This window comes from Leguminivora glycinivorella, chromosome 22, assembly GCF_023078275.1.
Source record: "Leguminivora glycinivorella isolate SPB_JAAS2020 chromosome 22, LegGlyc_1.1, whole genome shotgun sequence".
NCBI classification, from domain to species: domain Eukaryota; kingdom Metazoa; phylum Arthropoda; class Insecta; order Lepidoptera; family Tortricidae; genus Leguminivora; species Leguminivora glycinivorella.
In genome coordinates this window covers 1,058,754-1,064,859 of record NC_062992.1, presented here as the reverse complement: position 1 = coordinate 1,064,859, position 6,106 = coordinate 1,058,754, and positions in this window count along the sequence as shown.

Genomic DNA, 6,106 nt, shown 5'->3' with positions numbered 1-6,106 from the left:
TAAGCGTTCCTCAGTGTGCTTCTTTTTAGAGTCCAGTAACGTTGCCTGCATTTCGTGTTTTTTGAACTTTAAATTATCCTCAACACTTATATTTGGAAATTGCCTATTGAGCAAATGTAGATCATTTATGTCTTGTTGTATATTGAATATAGTTTCATTTATCCAGGGTATTTTATTAGCATATTTCTTTTTAGTGAGTTTGATAGGCATATATAGATTGAAGTTGTATATTATTTTTCGCATAAAGTATTCAAAAATTGTGGGATCACATGAGGAGAATGTTTCATTCCAGTCATGTGATATCACAGCTTCACACATCCTAGCGATATTTTCAGTAGTTTGGGCACGACTTTCGATATACACATATTCGGGGTTGCAACGTTCTCGGATTTTAAATTGTGCTAATTGAGCATCATGATCAGATATGTCAGTCAACAAGGATTTTACTGTTAAGACATCACTATGGATGTTTGTGATAAGACAGTCAATTGAAGTCTGAGACGTGCCATCTATTCTTGTAGGAAAATCTATGATATTTCGTAAATTGTACATTGCCATCAAGTCCACTAATGCCTTTTTATTATTCGAGTCAGTACCAAAATCAACATTCCAGTCACCAACTATTATCACTGAACATCTTTTATAATTGGTACAAAGTAAGTTAAATAATTTCTCTAGCGTATCACACATTTTATTGAAGTCCCCCATTCCAGTTCTATATATTCCTACTATGACCAGAAATTCAGATTGTAAGTCAACCTTTATTGCACATATTTCACAGTGGTACTCTATTGCTAAAAGATTAATGTCCTTGCATGAAACATACTTGAGTTTTTTACTAGTAAATATGGATACACCACCATGTATATACATGGGAGCCTGGGGTCCGCTTTGACCAACAAAAGACCAACCCAAGGGAGTGTACAAGTTTCTAATGGGGTGGCAACGCGCATGTGACACTGTTTGAGTTGCAGGCGTCCATAGGTTACGGTGACCGCTTTACATCAGGCGGACCGACGTAGTATATAAAAAAAAAAACCCAACCTGCACAAAAAGTTCTTACTATTAAAACTCATTCAAACCAAGATCTCTTTAAAGAAGAGTAAATAGGTATCTCATAGATGAGTGTGCTCCACCGTAGACCGCATCATCACTTACCATCAGGTGTGATCATGGTCAAACATCTCCCTATTCATACAAAAAAAAACCCACCACCATTTTCAATTTAATGGACAAACTTTTCTTGAGCAGCAAAGCATATTATAATTCTGCTTACAGCTATCATTTTTTCTCAGATATTATGTCTGGTCACCTTCAGAACAAGCATGTCCCATATTCCTGTGTCCATAAGGCTCCAGCCACCCGCCTGAACTTGTCTTCCCATGTTGTTTTTGCTCATCTTCCCTATGATGTATTTTGATTATTTCTCTTTTCTATCTCCGAGCATGTGGCTGGTGTGTACTTCCATTTAAGTTTCTTTATAGCATGGTATACATTCACTATTCTTGTTCTCTTTTAGAATTAGTTGACTCATTTTTATCTCTTTTATACTCACCAAAGATTCCTCGATTTGTAGGCATAGGGTATGGCATTCCATTAGACCTTTTTCCATCTTAAAATCATTGCCAAGTTGCCTAAACTGGGGATTTGTGGGTCTAGATGGAAATTTGCCCCTGCTCCCAGCTTATGCCCTTGTTTTGAAGTAAGTACAAACTATTTCACATCCCTCGGTCATGAGGATATATGAAGAAAAAAAAACTGTTTTGTTTCAGATAAAATCTATAAATTCATACATGTTAATGGAAGAATTTACAATATAAACAAGTCTAATGTTTAGCTAGGAACAGTTTGCATATAGCAAACCTTAAAAACAGGTCTTTGTTTAATTGCTTATTCAAATTTTGTATCTTTGGCCTTTTGTGAATCGACAGGTTTAGTTCAAGTCACAGAGAACCTCCTATAGAGTGGCAGTCTTGTATATTTGGTTCGCGATACGAGTCACCAGTGTTTGGGGTGCGAGGAGCGGGCGGGGAATGCGTTAAGCGCGCTGTGATTGGCCGTTTCAAGGACGGCGGGCAGTCGCGCCAGATGAAAAGGGACAGAAGTATGACTGTCCCTCTACTGACGCGTAAGTGGCCAATGTAAGTTGACCTATGCCGGCTCTGAATAAATTATAAATATGACTTATTTGTGGAATGTAATGCCGTCTGTTTTTAAATTTGAGCTTCTTGTTACCTTTCCACGCCATTTCACACTACAGGTGGACATCTTTAAGGCATCAAAATACCCTTTTCCAATTTTTTTGTGCGAAAAACACGCGCTGCTTTCGGGTCTGTTACTTGGTCGATACTGATCGGGCACGGCGAGCGCCCGCGCTTATATCAGTGCAAATACTAGGAAGGCTGGCCACCGCGAGTCGTCTTGTAATAGATGTCTATAGGGGTTGGTCTGTGGTTCAAGTTGAAATCTTTGTCTAGCTGCTAGTTATTTATACAATACATATACATAAGGCTCTATTGTCTTTCTGCTGTATTTGAACAAAGATTTTAAGATTTGAGTAAGATGTTACTGCAATATGATATGTTGATACCGATCTGTCAGTCCAAACAAAAACGTCATTTTGCCACTAGCATATCTGATACATGTCTAGATCTAATTTAAAGTATTTTCAAGTTTTAATTTAGTTAATTTGTCATAAATTCTTACGATACCTACCTATAGGTACCTTTTTGCTTTTTTGTAATATAGAAGTAATTTAGTCATGGCATAATTATTAATACAACAGTGAAATAAAAAAACAAAGTACATACTCATACAAAAAAAGATTAAACAGAATTTTTTTTTCAAATCATTACAAATATTAGGTAGGTACATATTTGCCACGAAATGGTCCATAATGGTCCATGGAATGGTAATATAAAACTAGACAAAAATAAATGCACTTTATTGGGGTTTAATTTACAAAAATGATATTGGGTGATTCTGTATGATGATATTTGTTTGCAGACAATGATGCTAAGCTGTCTTAAATAATATATCGTATATAGTTTTACTTCATTTTCTGCTAATAATTCGTCACTACTTTTAAAAAATCTCGTATCTCACGCTGTTCCTCAAAGTTAAAACGCAGTAAGTCTATATGCATTCCATACATACTACTACAATTTTCTTTTCATTGACAGACGAAGATACAAGCTTTTTTAAAAGTAGTGACGAATTGTCATTTTGGCATTGCCCCTGAGTCCTCTTAGTAAGTCTTCACAGTAGCCACAGTTCAGTATCTGCTTGTCAAGTTATCGTTAAAATGTCTTGACAGTTCTTATGACTGTGGTTTATGTGCGTCCTACTCTCAAAACGAACCAAACAGTCTTAAGGTACCTTACACATGTAATGGAACATCGCATACGACACGATTACGAGGAAACGGAAGCGATCGCCAATTTGTAATTCTAATCATTAACGTCATTATACCCGACCTTTCCCAAGCAATTACCCAAATGGGAATAATTTAGAATAAATCTTTTTAAATGCGGCGGCCGCAGGAAACCAAGAACCAACCCAGGCTTGTTAACGTTGCATCTGTTTCAAAAGCGGTTAAGCGCGTTCTTGGGTTTTTTGTTATCTTAATTGACCGAATGCATAGACGAAAGTCTCCGTTTCGAGTCAAGAAAACTGCTATCGGATGTTCTTCTCTGTAGGTCGAACTTTGAAAACGATTTTCGTGAAATCTTCGTGAAATATTTCAATATTTTTTTTTAATTAACTGCTACTTTCTTTTCATACAATTTCAACAACATACAACATACAATCACGCCTGTATCCCATAAAGGGGTAGGCAGAGCACATGAACTACTCAAGTTTCAGTGCCACTCTTGGCAAAAAGAGGTTGAAAGAAAACTAAAATAGTGATACAATTTCATTGTTTGAAAAAGGCTCTAAATGGAAAAGGTCTGCAGGGTTTACTGGCAATGCAATATCACATTTCCATAAATATATAATATAGGTAAAGCTCAAAATTAAAACACCGCAAGATTCACTAAAAATAAAAAATAAAAGCTAATCAAATGAAACTTGTATGGCAGCATTTTTTATTAACGCACGTGGCCTATCCCTTTTATGCCCTAAATCAATTTAGTGTTATCAATGATGTATAACGAAGGTAAAGCCCCTCTCCCAATAAAGAGCGATTAAAAGCCAGGTGTCCGGCAGGTGAGAACACCCCTTTACATTTACAAACTACTTATTTTAAACCTTATAGCCTCTAGATACGGTCTACAGATGGTCAAAGAGTTGTTAGGAACATATGTTTTATTGACAAGAGTTGTAGTTGTATTAAATATAGGGCGGCATGTCACTTGCGGTTAGTTGATTTAAACTAGTAATTAAGGATATTTTTCATCACACCCGCACTTTAAATGTGCTATTTTGCACGCAGGCGGAGCGTGAGTTATAGAAAAATCGTTCTCCCAAGGGAATAATGAAATTTTTTATGCCGTACTTAACTTTATTACATCTATTTACATATTTTTTACATTACGAGTGTGATGAAAAACATTGCGTGTAACTCGGGGAGTATGAATATTACAAACTCGAGTCTTTAAATCGCTCCGGCAAGCCGTCGCGATTTAACTTACTCTCGTTAGTAATATTCAACTTCCTCCCCTTGTTGCACTGTACTATTACACTTTGCAACTAGCAATAAACTCTAAATGATTTAAGAGTTTTGAATGATTCACGGTTATTTTCATTAGACTTATATTGACCGGGAGTTTTCCGTGATCATGATGCATGCAACTGCGTCGAAATATCGGGAGCTCGACAAAAATCAAAAAGGTATCCCGGTCAATATAAGTCTAAATGATTTCTTGACAAATGAGCATTGTGTTGACACAGTGCAATAATATCGCACAAAAAGGCCTCAATAACCACAAAATTAAAATTTTGAAAAAAAAACCCCGACCGCGACATAGTGGACCGATTTTTATGAAACATGGCTAAGAACACTCCCGACTAACTCAGCTTTCAAACAAAAAAAACTAAATCGAAATCGGTTCATCCGTTTGGGAGCTACGATGCCACAGACATACACACACACACACAGACAGACAGACAAACAAACAGACAGACGCAATTTTATTTCTAGAGCCATAAGAACGTGTCAGATATTTATGCAGCCGATATTATTATCTATCGTAATACAACGTATGAAAGCCTCCCATGAGTCTCATGGCAGATATTACCGATACCGATGGACAAATATGCGATAACCTTTAACGCGTTCGCTGTCCCGCTATAACTAAACACTAAACCTTTTTTTAATAAGACTTGTCGTGATGTTGTGCGGTTATGTTGTGCGGGCACTGGACAGTGGAAGTGCTAAAAGTTCATAACCAGAATGCTGCATATTTATTATGATGTTGATGATTATAATATCTTGTTGTCCCTCATCAGGGGCATAGGGCTCTTAAAGCTCGGCCACACATGCGCGTTTTGAGAGCGTAGGTGGAGCGATAGCGGAGCGTCAGCGGAGCGCATTGATAGCGGTGCGCCGGACGAACGCTGGCGTTGCGCCCAGCGGACGCCGGCGGGAACTAACGAGCGCGGATTGCGAGCGGAATGCGTGCGGATTGCGAAGCGTTCCGCCGGCGCACCGCTATCATTGCGCTCCGCTAACGCTACGCTATCAAAGCACTTTATGTGTGACGGAGGCTTTAGGAACGATTTCCACTGTTCCCGGTCCTTTTCCACCGTGCGCCTCCAGGTAGTTCGCGGGCGACCTCTCCCACTTGATCCGGGAATATTCCAAGACAACCCATGCTTGGACAGGTGGTTGTTTGGCCTTCATAAGACATGTCCTATCCAGCGCCATTTCAAGTATCTGTTTGGCTATAGGGTTACTTATTATAATAATAAGGAATTTCCCGGGAAGTAACTTTTCCCACACAAATCGCGTAAATTACTGAGAACGGCACATCGCATACTTCTGCCATGTCATACAACATTTTTAACCCCCGACGCAAAAACGAAGGGGTGTTATAAGTTTGACGTGTCTGTCTGTCTGTCTGTCCGCCTGTGTGTCTGTCTGTCTGTTTGTCTGTCTGTGTGT